This window comes from Mercenaria mercenaria, unplaced genomic scaffold (genome assembly GCF_021730395.1).
Source record: "Mercenaria mercenaria strain notata unplaced genomic scaffold, MADL_Memer_1 contig_3026, whole genome shotgun sequence".
Taxonomy (NCBI): domain Eukaryota; kingdom Metazoa; phylum Mollusca; class Bivalvia; order Venerida; family Veneridae; genus Mercenaria; species Mercenaria mercenaria.
The window spans coordinates 47,984-67,266 of NW_026461128.1; positions in this window are offsets into that span (position 1 = coordinate 47,984).

Genomic DNA, 19,283 nt, shown 5'->3' on the forward strand with positions numbered 1-19,283 from the left:
ACCTCAATGTTCGCAATTAAATTTAGATAAAGATTGACAGAAAACTTTAAAGCGCTAAACCTTTTTATTCGGATTTCTTTTCTTTTCCTGCGCGGCTTAGATTATCCAAGCCTAAAAAAATCCTCGAGTCACATATAACATCAAAGATTAAGATACTGTGATAATAATTAATATCGTATTTCATATTAAACGAAAGAAACTTACTTTTATATATGTAATTCGAGAAATATATGTATTGTTCTAAACAGAAAAAATATATGTCATATGATCACCGTTATATGATATTACAATTATATTTCATCAATTTTTATTCATTAAAACAAGGAAGTAAAAAACTACTTCTTGCCACTGAAAATCAATCAGCATTTATCCCAGTAATGGTGAAACAACCTATGTAGCAAGATTCTGTGCTTATTGATTTAAATGTGCCAACACAAGAAATCTAAAATCTTCTCTGTTCCTGTCAGTATTGTATTTCATAATCACTAAAATTATCAAACTTCCTTTAAAATATTTGAGAAAATAAATTAATTGCCATGGCAAAATCTTGCCATGGCAAACTTACCATGGCAGAAACTTGCCATGGCAGAACCTTGCCATGGCAAAATTGCCATGGCACAATCTTGCCATGGCCAGTTTTTGCCATGGCAAAATAAAAAAACTGAGTTATCGATATGAAACAACATATTTCTACCAATACATTCGTTTGGAAATAGTTAAAATCACTTTTTAAGAAAAATGAAAAAAATTTGCCATGGCAATTTTGCCATGGCAAAATCATGAATTTTCTTGCCATGGCAAAATTATTTTGCCATGGCAACACATTTTGCCATGGCAAAAGACCGATTTGCCATGGCAAAACCGCTTTTGCTATGGCAAATGTAATTGTCTCGTACTGATTAACAAAAAACTAGTAATGATATCATACCAAAACATACTAACTTTAAAATAGGTGGGTTAATGTAACAATTTAAGGCAATTTTCATTTTTGTAAAGCACGTATAAATATGGGCTGAATTTGCCATTGCTACACTTTTCCCATTAAAGGTATACAGCTCTCTCCAGCATTTTTATGTTGGAAAACTGTTTGAAACTATAAGAACTCTAACTCTACTGTCAAGTACATGAGAAATTAGAATTAAAGCTTAGCTATAGTTGTCAACTGTATCAATGTTACGAATTTGAAGTCACATTTCTTAAACGGTGTATGTACTAAACTGTTACGAATTGAACAATTTTGCATAACATTTCAATTTAGGGGGCCCTTTATACCTGAATGGTAAAGGTCATTGACTTTAAAGCACTTGCCTACAGCCCTGTATGTTGGAAGCAAGGCATGGCTTGTAAAACATTTGTCATGTGAGAAAGCAGCAGGTCGGTGTTTCTACCTGTAACTGTAAGGGCAGATTCATGCAGCTGGCTTATGGAAGGCCACTCTTTATACTTCAGGGCCAATCTCGGCCTGAAATCAAGGAAGAAAACGTACGTACTTGCTGAAATAATGTCTTCATTTACATTCAAAAGCTGCAAAGCCATCAAACAACCTAAAATTGTGTAAGTGTGCTCATGTACGAGTGCATGGAGGGAGACTCTTGATCAACTTTTTACTTGAGTTATACGAGAAACTAAAAAATGACTCGTGTTAAACTACGCCCTCTTGAATAAACACCTTTGCTTTCAATTTTGCTGCGTTCTTGACATGATTACTAGAGTTTCAACTAAATATTCTTTTGACTTTTTGAAAAATAGAAATTACTATTGCACTCATCCATGTGTTTGCGTCAGTATCCATCTTTGGTTAAAGTACGTTTTTATATGCAAGCTGATACATTGAAACTTCTGAATACCGGACCTTCTAAGACCCGGGCACTGCTGAAAAAGGGACGATTTTCTTGTTACATTATTTTTCTGTTGACATTTTAATTTTTGAAGTAAGATTATGAAATATATTTGTGAGCTACTTAGGCTAAATACACCCACACCCCTTACCGATAATCAATTATAGGACACTGGGTAAAACCTCGGCTGAATCTGATCTTTGCCTTTGAACTAGCATGTAATTGATAACAGGGTAATATATATGCTGACAAAAAATGGCAAATGTCACAGAGAGAGATATAGTTATGAATTTTCATACATAAACAGATTGATAAGGTTACACTATACAAGTTATTTTCCTTCTATATTTTTAGCAGTTACGCGTATGTAAACATTTTTTCAATGAATTAAACTAAAACCTGATAATTCATCGTGAAAATGGTCTAGATCTTTTCTTAATACGATATAACTAAGCCAAAAATGTAATTGCCAAATGGCTCATTATACCAGACTTAATCAACAACATGGAACTACATTTTGGACCATTCTATACATAGAGTGTGACATCACACATTCCGTCTAACCTCTATACTAGGAACTGATAACTAGCCGATTTTGGATAATTGTACATACACTAAAACATAGTCCCGCGGAGGACGGTAAATTTTCAGAATCTACTTATTTTTTGCATGTTATTACAAGAAATGTGCGTAATTGTGATTACTTAAACTTTTTAAACCGTTATCGTTCTCTGATTCGTGTCATAGAATTATTTTTTGACAAAAAGGAAAATCTACTTTCACTTTCCTATACTGTAGTATTGCAGCGCAATTATGGTATATTAAATATGGATCGGGAGACTTAGATATCATAAGATCAATGTCCTAAACGTTTAAATGATGCACAAATAGAGTGCTTAAGTCATGTCATCAAGAAGGAATACTGTGTGGCCTGATATACCAGATGGCACCCCATGTCAATGTACATGTACATGTATATCATATTCTGTTCAAAGTGTTAATAACCAAACACTTACTCTAAGTTTACATATTGCAGTTCTGGTAGTCTAGTCCTTCCCTTGGTGCACCACTGACAGTTAGACCAAAGAGAGAATAATTTCTCTGCTATTGCTAACTGGAAATGCTAAAAAGTACTTGTTGTTTACAACTATGAATCATGGACAATGTAATACTGACAGGATTTCAGTTTTCAACACCACAGTGAAAAACAACCACCTTTGTAAATTCCAGTTTTATTTTTACATATATTAAAGTTCATACACACTATTTTGCAGTCTATCTTTTATTAATTAATAGGCCTACTAAACATGGGGAACATATCAAACAAATACACTTTAGGAAACATATAAAATCCTAAGCACAGACAACTTCAATACAATATAATTATTAATGGAAGTATTTTCTGGTCAATAGTAAAAAAAAGGCTAAGTCATGAATACTGACTGGCAAGCCATTCAATAAGTGGTATATAACATGACTTTAGACATTAATATTAACTATAATTCTCAAATATTAGACATGTCATAAAACACAAACTATGGACCAGATATTTATGTAAGAAGTGATGCAATATTACTAATGATTATTAATATTATTTCTGGTACACACATTAAAACATTTTATCAGATCAGTAAAAGGTAAAAGGGTAATACACTCGTAACTTAAATGAAAATAATAACTAGAATGTTAACAATGTGTATATATATACAGTCAATAAAAGATGTTTAAAATGTTTCTAGATTCTGTTCAATGTTTTAAATTGATAGTATTTCACACAAAAATTCTATTTCCCAGGCTAGTTGTAAAATATTTAGGTCATTCTTCTCTCAGAAAGTAGGTTTAATTTCCAATATTTGACCAAAAATTCTCTCCAGCTTTTTTACATCTTCCAACCAATTTTTTTAGTAAATATTATGTCAACCATACCATTTAAAACACAAAGCAATATGTTAAATCAAGTCCCTTTCTTCTGAAATGGATTTTATTCATAATTCATTCTGATACAAAAATAACAATGTGATTTAGTTTCAGAAGAGTCCATTATTTCTATCACTACAACTTCCTGACAGCTCATGCAGCAGATTGAGAAATATGCAAGGATTATGTATAGTGACCTTTACAAATATGTAATGTAATATACTGTTACTAGTATCTTGGTCTGCAGTATTCATCTAAAGTCAACTTTTACTAAATTGAAATAAAACAAAAATGTCCTAGTTTGTATTACCTATTGACCTACAGTTATAAAACATGGGACATGCCTGTTTCTCAGTTGAAAAAATCTAAATGTTACATTAGTATATACCTACCTTTTCATGTATCTAAACTGTAAGATTATATCAAAGTTAATAGGATATTGTGCTCAACAACAAAATTTATAACAATAGATTAAAGCATCAATCTCTTAAGTTTTCCATGGCAAAATGCTTGAAACACTTTCTAAATGTGCTGTGTTATGCAAAATATTATAAGATCAAATGTACATGCATGAAGAATTGAAGATTTATGTGTTAAAATTTGGAAGTGTAAATTGACATAATTGGAGGTAATAAGGTGGACAAGTGCCAGGTCAGGATTCGAACCTGAGACCTCCCCATGACATATAAACTTCTATGTCTGGGGTGCTCTAACCAACTGAGCTACCTGTCACCGACTGTCCTCACCGAGAAATAAATTCTGAGATTTTTTACAATTTTGAAGCAAGCCGTGAGAAATCTTTATTGAATATGATTTTTACTATTCCGATATCATATAAACTCGTACTAATTATCAACTGTTTATTCAGGAAAAAATATCAATTAACAAAACAAGAATACAATACAAGAAAACAAAGTGTGCATCTGGTAATTAGCCTTTAGGTCTGGTATTTAGCCTTTTTGGTCTGGACCATTTCTGACTAGACTGTACATTTAGCCTTACTGGACTACATCAAACTGATACTTTGGAAATTAGTCCTGCCAAAAATAAAAAATAAAATGTATGACTGACATTATTTCAATTTATAGTTATGCTGAATTTGAAAATGGTGCGTTCAATATTTTGTACATTTGTTTAATGAAATGATGTACATGTACAGCTCAGTAGGTAGCGCGTAGATCTACGGATCGAGAGTTCAATCCTCGGGCGGGGCTAATGTTCTTTGCGACTACTTGTGGAGAACAGGTTTGTACTGGTACAGAAATCAGAAACACTGGTTAGGTTAACTGCCCTCCGTAACATGACTGAAATACTTTTGAAAAACGGCGTTAAACCCAAAACAAACAAACAAAAAACTGTACAGAAATAATACATGTATAATTTTGCAGGTAAACAAGCTAAACGATGCCGTTTTTCATGTATGAATCGATTTGAACAACTGCAGATAACTTAAATTCATCATTTCAAATGATACTAGAATGGATACACTAGAATTAATCATACTCTGGAAACAACAATGGTGAATATTCAACTAAAAATGCAAAGCATACTTTCACTTCCTTGTTTACGACTCCATGTTGAAAATAGTTCTTACCCATAATGCCCCGAGCGAAAGTACACAGGTCAGTGCGACAGTATGAAAGCGCTACCGTAGTGTACACCAGGCATTTTGGACTACTTACATGTAACACTGAGTAGTCACTTCCTATTTGGTGTAATCAGTCCTGCAGGAAGGAATAGAAAAAATGTTTGGCTGCACACTAAATCTAAAAAAAAAAACATGCGTTTGAGTCTAACTTAAAAATGTAATAGGTTACAACACACTATATAGCTGTTCTTTATTCTATTTAAATTGACATATTTTCAAATGGCTGCAACGCACATCAGGTCCTATTTTAAATGTCTGAAACTTTTTCTAGAAGAATATTGTAAGTGCTGAATAAAAATCAAAAGAAAAGTTGGGGTATGTTTGATGCAAGAAAACATTTTCAGTCAAAAATACAAACTGCAAAATTAGCTAAAAATGAGACCCCAAACTATATTGGTGGTGTATGATCTAAGTATCCAAAGTTCTGTCTTGTTATCAATTCATTATGACAATGCTGCCTACATTTCAAACATAGATCAGCAACAATTGCAAAGAAAATGAGGAAAATAGCACTACAGTGCAAAATAATAATAATAATAAAAATAATAAAATAATTAAAAAAAATAACACTACGATCGAATCTGCCATTATGCATTTCTTTTTCGCGCCATTTTCCTATTTAGTGCACGTATGCCAGTATGTAAATGCCACTCGACAGATAAACATCATTCTAGTCCATAGCAAATTATATTCTATCTTCATTTTGTAATTACACGTGTATCTCAGAGAAAAATCAAATTTCTCGGCAAACAAACTTTTGAATATGGAAATATTCTTATTCCGAAATCTGCGAAATGTGCTTTAGTGTGCGTACAGGGTACCTTCTGAAAACCGAACGACCTCCCGACCAGCCTAATAGTTCGGTATTTAGAAGTTTCCGGAATTCAGAAGTTTGGAAGTTTGCAAGCAAAGTGGACGTGGTGCATTTCCTACCTCATATTTTCCTTTAAATGATAATAGGAAACATTTTGTAGTATCCTACATAATAGACCGTCTAAACCTTTCATAAAAAATTGCTTCCACTAAATCTGAGATGGCAGCAAAGATAAGTAAGTCAAATTATGTTACAAATGTTTAAAAAGCGACATATAGACATAAGTGATCGGTTTAAAAGTCGGTCTTAAAGATAAAATAAATTGGCGAAAGTTCAGTACATTGTTCTAAAACACTTATGCAGTTTTGCCAATCTACAAAGTGTTCAAGGAGAATGGAGATAGCGCACAAAGAACCTTTCACAGGAACATGTTACTTCCGTTTTCTATCTGTCTACTGCTTCTATTTTCTAAAGTACAAAGAAGTCAACTCGTCACATTAGACTACAAATGAATGTTCTAGCAGTTCACTTTCTGGTAGTTCTGATACTGATACGTCAAATATATTTTACTCATGTTTGTAAGTCCTGTTAAGGTGCCAGCGGTTAGACATTCTGTTCTACAGATGTCAGAAAATACTTCTGGATCTTCTATAACTTTTGCTAGTGTATCTGAATCAGGTAGTTTTTTTCAGTTGTTCTTCTTTAGGAAACAAATATATTGAGAATGTTTACTGGGGCATAGAGTCCATTTCCTTCCAGTTATCATCATTCCGCATGTACTTCTTTGAATTTAGACATATATTCTGGTGTACGTGATAACGCGACACCACAAGATAACATGACACCAGATCGGACAACATGACACTTTAACGAGATTGTTGTCGTTTTGATGTAAGTATTTTCAATTTTGTCTAATTGTATACACAATATAAACAATCAATGAAAACCAGATTCCTACCAGGTTTCGAGGATAGAAAGAGGCATCTAATGAAATGTTTTTTGAATTAAAAAGACCACCAAATAATCACACAGATGGCTAATCCACGGCCAGATTTTCATTGTTTTGGATATTTGGATATTGAACCAAGGATTTTCTTTTCATTTCTGAGGCGACAAACTTGGCATTACCCTCAGTAAAAAGCTCAACATTCCATCTCTTTAACTTCCAAATATCCCGGCGAAATCTCCATTACTTCCGAAAATACGAGGTGTTAAAGCCGGATGGGTAGACCAAAAATGTTCTGTCTGACACCACATGATTTCAAGGGAAGGTTCTTACTGACACCAAGTTTTGATGATTAGATGTTCTGTCTGACACCAACATTTGATCATACAACATTTGATCATACGTTTCCTTGCCCTTTTTTTGCACGGTTTGCATTATTTTATCTAATATTTATTTATTTTATCTTACCTGTCCATTTTCCACTTTCTTCTATTTTATAGACAAATCTTAATTTCAAAGAAGTAAATTTCCAAATGTAGCTTAGCTTCTTTGTTAATTAATTGTAAGAATTTAATTCTATTTGCTTTTTTAATTGTTTTATGTTGTAATAGCTTCTGCTTGTCTTTGTTTTCTTTGCATTTCTACAATAATGAAATGTCGAATAATATAGAGAGTACAAAGAACCTACTTCATCTTATTTTGTGACATCCCCAGATGTATATCTGCTCTACAAGAAGCCTCTGGCACAAAGTCCATGACACACAATCATAGACCTGTCATGTAATTCCAACAAAAATGGCATAAGGAAGTGGCTTGAGGTCCCATAACCTGACCTCTAGTCCCAAAGTCTAGAGGTACGGTAACCAATATCTATGCACTATTACTGTATTACCAATGTATACTGTAACTACTGGATAAAAAGAAATTGGTTTTCAGGTTTTCAAGAAGTTGTCATTATTACTTTTTTGAAAATAGTTTTGTTATAAATAGCTCTCACCCGGGTTGACAGCGATTTCCATTAGTCACCGTTAATTAGTCGGTCTATGTCTAAAACACAAAACAAAGCTTTTATAAGTTTATTTTTTAGTTACTGTAATTCAATCCAGAGGTTATTAAAAAAGATAAATGTTTCATTACGGCACAAAAGCTGCTAATTACAATTAGTCGTTTAGAGTCAACGATCGTATTTTTCTCGGGATTAACGATTTAGAAATGCTTCTGTTTCCTCCTCAGTTGCAATATATTTAAAGCCACGAGCACATTTACAAACTCAAAAAGATTTTTGAAAACATCTCGTGTAATTTATAGCACATTATAATATCCTTTCTGCAAGTATCATTATCAGTTCTTTTGCATTCATATTGATAACCGCACTTCTAGAAATATCTAATAATTATACGGGTCTAGAATATACCGGACCAATAGCCTCTAGAAATCTCATATTCGGGTATAGATGTTACCGGACCATTAGCCTCTGTCTTAATGACTTAAGGAAAAGTGCTCTACAGAGCGAAAGAAACAACAAAACTGCCATTATCTTCTTAAAGATTTTAGTTTAGCCGAGCAAATTTTATTGCGGAACTTTAAACAGGCCAATAGTACAAACTACAGATTAGCAATTTATATATTAAGGAGTCTTGTAATCACTTTTTTATTTTTTACATGTATATGTTATAGATCACTTTTTAACCTTCTAATTAAAATAAGTTTTGAAGAAATGGAGTGCAGTGAATTGGAAGCAATGACTTAATGCATAAGAAGGGCAATAATTTTGCCAACTGAATGGTCCTCTCAATAAATTCACTAATAGTACTGCGTAACCTGGCAACATACACCAATAAGTGTGAAATAAATCATAAAAATCTTTAGTTGCTGACTAGATGTGTAAACTACTTAAACTACAAGACTCCGTATATAAACTGCAAGTCCATATCTCGTAAAAAAAACCACTACCTTAGAACAATAGGATGAGCTATTGACCATGACGTCGTGGGTTCGAAGTCGAGACCCCGGCGGCTAAGACACTGTGTTCTCTATGCCTATCAGATTGAAGACATTATGCCTAGAATAAAACGTCCTCTAACTCTGATTCATGTGGAGAAGTCGGCAATTGCTTGCGGAGAACAGGTTAGTACTGGTACAGAACACAGGAACGCGTGTTAGGCTTGTCGTTATATAACTAAAGTAATGTTGAGAAACGGCGCTAGATCCCAACCAAACAATCGTACTAAACAACAAGTTTCTATATGGCCGTTCCTTATTCAACGAATGTTTGCATAACTAGAATCAATCTACGATTTTTTATGATGTTATTATAGTTCGACGGTGTGTTTTGAGCAGTGACGGAATGATACACTTTTTCGTTTGGGTTATATTGATATTCGGTCCATACCTGGCTGAAAATATCTATAGTAAGTTGATATGTACGTTTTGTTAACCATGATCTTGATTTTGTCGCTGGCGCAATCGCTAATGATTGCAAACCGTGGGGCGCGAGTTCAAGCCCAGAATACGGCTCTATTTTAATTCTAGTATACATTACTTTTTCTTTGTTTCAGTCAAGAATCTTTGAAGACTCTTTTAAAAACCATTTTAGATATTTTGATAATAATGTTTGACTTATTGTTTCTTTGTTTCTATATTTTAATATATTTTGCTATACTTTTATGTCACATAATTCCGCTGTCACACGGCTTAACCCGATAATTAACGCGCTTTATACTGCCAGTCAATGGGACCCTCAACCGATTATCTGTCTTCTCCTTCTCGCAAAATGAATGAACTTTTGTGATGATTTTTCGAGCATCGTCATTATATTTGTTACGTGTTGAAGTCATTACATGGTAAATAAGACTAACAGGCAAGATTTTTGACTAGTTAACACATTATTAACTTTCAACTCAATGAAGTTCATAATGTTTTCGTACAATGTTTATTGAAAACAAAACGATTAAAAGATGAAAAGCAAAAATGATGTTGAACTTAAGAAGGCTCGAACCTCGAAAAGCAAATTTAAAAAGCCAACGCCATATACGTTTGGCCATGCATTCGTTTACGTTCATTCATAAAATTATGTTCCTACTCTATTTTGGCGAATCAACTGTCATGCATAAATTAGTCACGGCTCAAATAACGTGGTCGACCTATACATGAACCTTTTATTGATGGTTGCCATCAGATCTCAAACAAATTGTAATGACTTTTAACCAACACACACGAATTAATCAGTTAATGTATCATGACAATACAAATAAATGTTCACATATTTCTAAGTTTTTTATTTTAAAATACACTGGTCAAATAGCAACAACTATAGAACGGCAATGTAAATATAATCACTATATGTGTACAGATATTTAACAGCAATGTATGCATATGAAAAGCGTAATGTTATCTCCGCTTTACTCAACAAAAGCATAAAACGGGAAAACATGGCGTGATCTTTGTTCCTATATTACTTTTTATAGAACAGAAAAAAATATAGTTTTATCACAGACTTGAATAATGTACATCGACATATATAATAAACTATATATCTTTATAATACTAATACTGATAATGCCACGTAATCATAGAGATTAAACATATCATCATGATTATTTAGCAACCTATTCAGAGATGGAGTTAACACTTATTATATATAACACATAGACACATATTATGAATTCATGTATTTATGTATGCTTGTTGTTTGTGCGTGTATAGGATAAGTCTGCTGACGGCACGGACAGAAGAACACATATTTGCTAGTCGACCGTAAATTTCTTATGCGGTGTATCGCGTGTTACCGTAGAGGGATCGATCCTGATTTTCGTCGCTTCGCGCAGGATGGATTCCCTTTAACACTGCCCATATTTGTACTGATCTGCTAGACGTCGCGGTTCGGATTATGTGTATGCTTACTTGGCACAAGGAAAAAACGTATTCCTCAAGAAAATTCGAAGTCAGACGCTCTGTGCACGTGCCAAAAGAACACATGTTTTAATTCGATTCGGTTTATCGCGTGTTACCGTAAAGGGATCGATCGCGAATTTCGCTTTGCGACGAAAATCGGTAGAAATCATATATACATACATATATACGCATAATGTAGGCAAGTTTATCAATATGCAACAGGTTTACATATTTCGTACCACTTGATAACAAGTTTGCCTCAATGCAGATCCCAACAAAATTTAATGTCAACGAACTGATTTGCTCGCAACCAGTTAACAGGTGTGATTAAAAACTGAGCTACTCAAGAGTAATTGATTTATTATAAATCCAAATTTCACCAGTTACACACTGTCATTTTCATTTCCAACCAGCCATAATAAATAGCAGCTCCTATTTTTTGCAGGCCTGAAATGGAACACTGTGTCGTATAATTTACATATTTCTGTCTTATATAGATTAGTAAAAGGATATCACTTCTGTGTAAATGGAATTAGGATAAAGATATAAAATTAAAAGTGGTTGTCAAAAATTGCCCTGACATTATTGCTGAAAACATTTTTCATCGACTTCTTTTCATACAGTTTAATATCATAGTAACCATATAGACCATCGAGACTTTGTTTACACTTGTCGCTCCAGCACCACTGCGGTATGTCGGTGAAACATATCGTATCTGTGTAATTTACTGTTTATAAATCCTGCACATGCGTAAATCCATTTTATTCCTTGCAAACATGGCGGAAATGAGTCCTGGGAAATATCAAAAATCTAGGTAAAATAGTTTTGCTTTACGTTATCTAATAGGTCTACAATATTCTAAATATTATTTATCAAAAAATGAACACATTAGATTTAAACTATATATAACTACATGTCTGAAATAAAGCATATCTGAAATCGAAAGTAGTGTCATTTTATTTCATATACTGAAGTTTTTTAATCAATTTGTCCCTAGACTTTATGCCAGTAAATGCCAATGCTGAATGTTTATGACTTTACAAAAATAAAAACATTATTAATCATGTAATCATTTGTATGATCAACCTAAATTTAACAAATATCAATTGAATATTATACATATAAAATATAAAATTGTGAATACAATTATCATTTGTCATTCAAGAAGCGGTGCCAAGGGAGATTAACATCACCCAAGTAGTCTCTGATTCTTTTCAATTCATTTTAGATACTAGTATACACTTTAACTTTTACCCGAAGTATAGTATGACCTACTTTCATGTATAAACATGTATAATGTTATACATATAGGAATCCCCACGATTAACTTCTGCATTTAAAGCTTTTCAATAATCGATACGTGGAAAATATATTGCATATGAAAGATGAAATACACATTTATAGTAATAATAGCCAAGTTAACAAAATAAACACTATAGTATGGTTTAAATAAGCTTTTAAAAGTTTAATGTGTTTATATTTAAGCATTACATATACTTCTTTATGCTCAATTAAGCGTTTAATATTTAAGCGGGCTATTTAAATCACAACAACTAACGTCAATACATGCATAAAATCTAACAATTGTCATATGGCATGCCGTGGTAAGGGACACCCAAAAAACCAACAACAAAAAACGTAGTAATATAAGCACTACATCGAGGCGTGATCTGTCAGGTCTTTATTTAGAATGGAGGTGACCCACATGTACCTAAGTCGGACAAGGGCACGGTAAATGTCACTGTCACTGACTTTGGCACATGCACATGAAACAATGGAATTACGGAATGATTATATACTACTCATAATTTTGCTATAAGAAAGTATATCATGTCAGATTAATGCATGAAACATTGCTTGTCAATTTATTCTTTTATGCAGATAACATTCCGTCATTTAAGAGCTTGTGTATCTTAAACAGTTGCACCTTACTTTAAATTAAATATTGTATTATGTGTTTAGTAAATGAATACGGTGCATATCATAGCATCGCTTTTAATTTGCAGCAAATATTGATTCGACATTTTGTATTCCGAATGCCTCTAAAGTAACGGCATTTTGTATTATACATTTCCTGCAGATAAAACTCAAACATGGAGCACAAGGCGCAGCTTGAGAACGTAAAATACAGAAACTGGGTGAGGGCAGGTCTTGGGATAAAATACGTAAAAGAAGGTTTGGAACCATTCTGCGACCATCTTGTTAACCAGCAGCATATTGCTATCTTAAATAAAGTTAAACGGAAACACAATCTTTCGGCAGTGACATGTGGACTTTGCGACGTACGCACACTTCAACCTGATCATGTCCAACTCAAAACTAGGCAGTGTCCTCTTGGTCAAATATACTGTAATTGCTTACATCCACGCGGGAAAATTTCATGTCCAAACAAAGTATGTGGTGCCATCTACGATGAAATAATTCAACTCCATGCTTCAACCCCGCCTGCTCCAAACTGGAAAAACACGGACGCACAGCAATGGTGCGGTGAACCGTGGGCTATCGCAAAGTGTTTCATAAATACTCCGGGATATGAAGCAATGAAAAGTAGAGCGGCAGAGTTTGATTGTCTTGGCTTGTTGCATGTGCTGATAAACAACTTCGATTTTCATCAACACATCAAGTGTGTGATAACTGGTACAGATGTTTTCTCAAGGGTAAATATTGGACTATTGGATCTATTTTATAACTGTTGTTTAATAGTATGTTTGCTTTCAATAGTTATGTGAAATGTAAGTTGTAAAGTTTTATTAAAGGAATCCTAATCCTAATCTGTTTATGGACACAGAACATGGAAAAGATCGCTTTAGTTTCCTACATTAATTGAGTCATGGTTGCTAATGGGATAGCGTTAATTCACAACCCGTCTATACATACCTTGCATACAGTTAGTTCAGGGTTTAAGATGGCGTACAAGATAAAAACATTCTTACAGTCAATGTTGCATATACTATAGGACCTTAAATACCAATAACGAATATAACTAAAATGATACTTCACCACTTACCGATAGAGGTATTTTGTGTTATTTTGTGTTCAGATTATGTTTATTCATTTATTTTGTTTATATAATTATGTCCGTTTTTTAACACATAGATAATCAGAACTTAAATAAAAGTGTACTGAAGTAATGAAATAAAGAGGAAAAGATAACTTAGTAGAAGACTACGATAAAGGTGACACATACAGTTGTTTCAGTAATAGTTGTTGTTCGAGGAAGAGGTCTGCATGGTGTTTATAGACCGGTGAGGGGATTTGTGAACCGATCGAGCGTAGCGAGCGAGGTTTTCAAATCCCCTCACCGTTCTATAAACACCATGCAGACCTCTTCCGAGAATGATAACTGACTTACCTACATGTTTCTTTGTTTCAAATGGTTAAATGTAGCTTTTTAGTACTGATAACGCAAATGTACATGCATGATTTTTTTTAAAAAAAAGGTTAATAACAAGAAGGAAAATAACTAAACGACTGAAAATTGTCATTTAAAATGCATTGATAAGAATGCACAACTTTCTACGCCCCTGTAAATATAATAGCCATTAGTAAATACATGAAGTCTTACCGCATGAAAAACCCGTGCAAAACTGGTATAAATTGTTACGGTTAGCACATAATAATCCTTTTCAACGGTGGATTTGTCAAGCAACGACATGGACGACATACTGTCGCAAGCGTTGGATATGTATGAAGAAAAAGAAACAGACGACATTTTGTCCCAGGCGTTGGATAATTTCGAGCAAGATGGTGAGCTCTCTTTTAGTTTTCTTTAGAATGTGTTCGTAAATATTTAGGGCTTTTTGGGTTTTTTTGTCATTAGGGATAGACGTCTAACAGTGAGAATGTTTAGTGAAGAAGCTGATAAGTATTTGTTGCGCTAGCTGACTATTATAAGATCGATTCACTTCTTTATTTTGCTGTCGAGATTTCTGTGTTTTAAATATATACATATGTTTTTGGATTTGTTTCGGCATTGTATGTGAAAATTTTAACAACATTTTACTAGTTTTCACCATGCTAATTGAATCATGCTAAATGTCCGTTACACAATTAAGGTTCATGTAAAGTGTTTGGAGACCACCCCTCAGGTGAATTTTGATTTTGGAAATTTATTTTTCAAAGACCGTTACTATTTATTATAAATACACTGAATTGTTCAGAGGAAGAAGGGAATACATTATACAAAGGTAAGCTTCTTTCAGATTAAGTATTTTGTCAAAAATTACATGTACTTCGATTGTCACAGTTCTATTTTGTAGAAAATATCGAACTTCTTTTTTCAAAAGTATTTTTTCTTTAAATATATTTTGTTTGTGTCTCTAACATATCTATCTAGGTACTCCCAGTATTGAAATACGGTTAACTTACATATTTTCCCCGTCGTTCATATGACTGAAAAATTGTTGAGAAAGACGTTAAACCCGAACACACATACATATTTTCTGAAAAGTAGAGGTATTTTGTCATTTTGACAGCTCTACTTTCACTTTCATTTTGCAGTTTTTGCAACTTTTTGAAATGTAGATGTATTGTAGCAATTTTAACACTGGGAGTACCTGGAGAAATATGTTAGGCAAACAAGAAGTATAGACCTTATGTCAATATATTTTCAAAAAGAAGTTTGATATTTTTTACAAAACAGAATGTGGAGAAGCAAAGTACATGTGAAATGAGAGAAATATTATTGTACCGAACAAAACAACCTATCTTGAATGACACTTCTACTCTTTTTAAACAGTTTGGTATACAATGTATAAAAAAACAAAGGCCTATGATGTCTCAAAACATGAAACGAAATTTCACTCGAGGGGCAGTCTTAAACACTTTACTTGAACCTTAATGAAGTTAAATGCTTTATGCCAATCAATAATTGGCGAAATGCTGATAAGTACCTGCAAAAATGTTGTCATTAGCAGGTGCGCCATGCTAATTGCAAAATGCTAAATGAATAATTTATTAAGATATGTTTTTGCGAAACCATGTTTGTTTTCGGGAAAATGAATCATTTTGAAAATATCACGAAAATCTTCTAAACATTTAAGAAAAAGAAAACATCGCAAAGATTTAAAAAGCTTTCATGAAAGATTATCTCACGAAAACTGTAAGACTTTACGCGAAAAGTATTTGCTTGAGGTATAAAGAGTTTTGAAACTGCCTCTCGGGTGAATTTTTGTTTTGCGTTTTAAGGCCTCGTGGACCTTTGTTTTTCATAAATGTATACCAAACTGTTTAGAATACTGTACGTAGAATTGTCTTTCGGAAGAAGTTTTTCTGTTCGAAAATAATCAATTTTCTCTTATATCACATATACTTTGATTGCCCACATTCTGCTTTTAGAAAATATTAATCTTCTTTTTCAAAAATAGTATGACATTATGTCTCTATTTATGGTGTTCCTAACATATTTCTCCCGATACTCCCAAGTTTTGAAAATGTTACAAAACATGAATATATTAAAACATTGCAAAAATGCAAAATAGAAATTAAAGTAGAGCTGTCAATATGACACAATATGCCTATGTTTGAGAAAAATACGTAAGTTAACCATATTTCATTTCTGGGAGTACCTAGATAAACACACAAGCAAAACAAAGTTAAAAGAAATAGTCTTTTGAAAAAGAAGTTTGATATTTTTTACAAAATAGATCATTGACAGTAAAAGTAAATGTGAAATTAGACAAAATATATATTCCCAAAGAAGCTTTCTTTTGTAAAAAGTATTTCCTACACCCTCTGAATTATTCAATATATCTGTTATAAATAATAATGTTTGGCGAGACCTCTAAACAAAGTAAACTTCAAGTGTTACTGCTCATTTATAAGTGCCAAAATGTTATTTCTGAATCCAAAGATATATTTACAAGAAACATTTTTTTAAGATGTCTATACAGCAACTGGTCCGTCACTGAATGCACAAAACTGAATACACCGATGTATGCATCATATATCACACAAATCTAGCTATATACTGCCCTGGCTAATATTTTATATTCATCATTTGGTAAATACAATTTTACGAATTGCATTGCGTAACGGTCTTCCATACTAGCTATACCATTAGATTAATGCGTATCATGAAGCATTTAGTATAATTATGGTAAATAATATTTATAATAAATAAAATTTAGCATCTGACATTTAGAATTTGAAAGGTCCATGATGTCGTTGTGCCATATTGTTTTGTCATATGGACATGATATAAAATTAAAGCATTATGGAACTTTAAGCATCGGGTGTGTGTGACCGTTGCACCATTCATATTACCACATTGAAAGTCGTATTTCATTAACAACAAATGCAAAAAAAATCGGTATTTTTAAGACATTTGAGAATATACATAATAAAGACTGTGTATATATAAACAGCAAGAGGTTGACTTATTCGTGAAAATTATAACTACTGTATAATCGTCTATTCTTTATATTTCAGGTAAAAAATCTGACTATGATGAAGACAACCTGATATTCATCACACAGAATACCTTTAATGAAGAAAGAGGTATGTATTACGTTTGCTGGAACTTCAATGTGCAAACTGTTCATGTCATGCCTTGATATCTCGCCTTACGACCAAGGGCATCCCATACGTGCCATCTCTCAACAGTATTATAGAGTTTCTATGGCAATTAATTGAAACTGCTGTGACGAAATCACCTCTACACTGCATCATAAAAGCGTCAGTGCGCTGACATTCCGAAAATCGTGCCATATTTGCTGCTTGAAAATTTTATAAATCTAAAGTGATATCTTATCTGTGAAACAAGACCCCAAACAAAACTAATATCGAAATGGGCAAATAAATTTCAGAGAACGAAAAAATAAGGACGTTGACTGCATACTTCCAATTCATTCAAAAATTTTATATTTTCAAAGAACTAAAACAGATGCTTCCTTAAAGTGTGTTTAAAATGTACACTACTTACAGAAAATTTCCCTAATCAAGACATTCTATAGAGATAACAATTTACTTCCTACTATCTTTGTTATGTCTTATTCAAATCTGTCAGAATTTAATAGACATAACAAAAAAGCTGGTGTGGAGTTAGAAAAGCCGTTGAGTGAATTTTCTTTACTTTGTTTTATATATCAAATGCTCTAAATGCGACATGACTTTGAATCTTGAATGCCAATTGATAATTAGAAAATAAGAAAATTAATGATAATTGACAAATTGAAATCAGAAATGCATGAAGTATTCTCACTTGCAAATTCCATAAAACACATTCGACTGTTTTTTTGTAGGTCAAGGGGAAGATATATCCGAGCCGATAGATATTCTGGAGATGTGTGAGGAAGGTGGTCCATATATCATTGAATCAACACGGCCTAAAGCTGAAACTGGTGAGGTGATAACATTTTCTTTTGATATAAATCTCATTTACATAGGCTTCTTGGCTAAATGACTTTGAATCATTTTTCACACATCTGTGTACGAACCACACTCAAGACACGAGTGTCAGGATCCAGCTGACATACGAATGACCAGCGGTTCTACAAAAATGCCCACTTATGTCTTAAAATGCCGATTTTTAGCTCGACTATACGAAATATATGGAGAACTATCCTACTCACCCTGGTGGTGGTGGCGGTGTCGCCGTCTTTCCGTGTCCTCACATTGGTTAAAGTTTTTTTTTACACGTGATTTTTTCTCATTATCTCTGTAATTACTTTATGGATTTGCTTTAGAGTTAAGATAGTTATTCGTCGCCATCACATACATCATATTGCATTAGTCATAACTTTCACACCCAATATTTCATGAATTATCCCCCTTTATACTTAGAATTTCGGGTTAAAGTTTTGATGCACGTTCACTCTTTCTCAAGTATTCCTAAATGATATTCCTAAATGGATTTGAGTCAAACTTTAACTTAAAGTAGTTGTTCCCAAACATCTCCCACATCATGTGACACACGGCTCATATCTCTGGTACCAATATGTAATGAATTAAACCTATCACGGTATTTGCAACAATAACACGCTAAATGAACTACAGAGAAAAGGGGAATCGGGTAGTGAAACCATTATCCGTGACAAAATAAATGTACTACTTTTGAATCGTATTGACTATATAGAAACCATGCTTTGCCATGAAGTAAATCCTGAATTTCCAATAAAAACATAATCGACTTTTCCGATGTTTTCGTTATCGTTCTCTTTTTATACTTAGAATTTTAGGTTATAACACTCTTCTCAGTTATAACTAAATGCATTTGATTTATAAAAC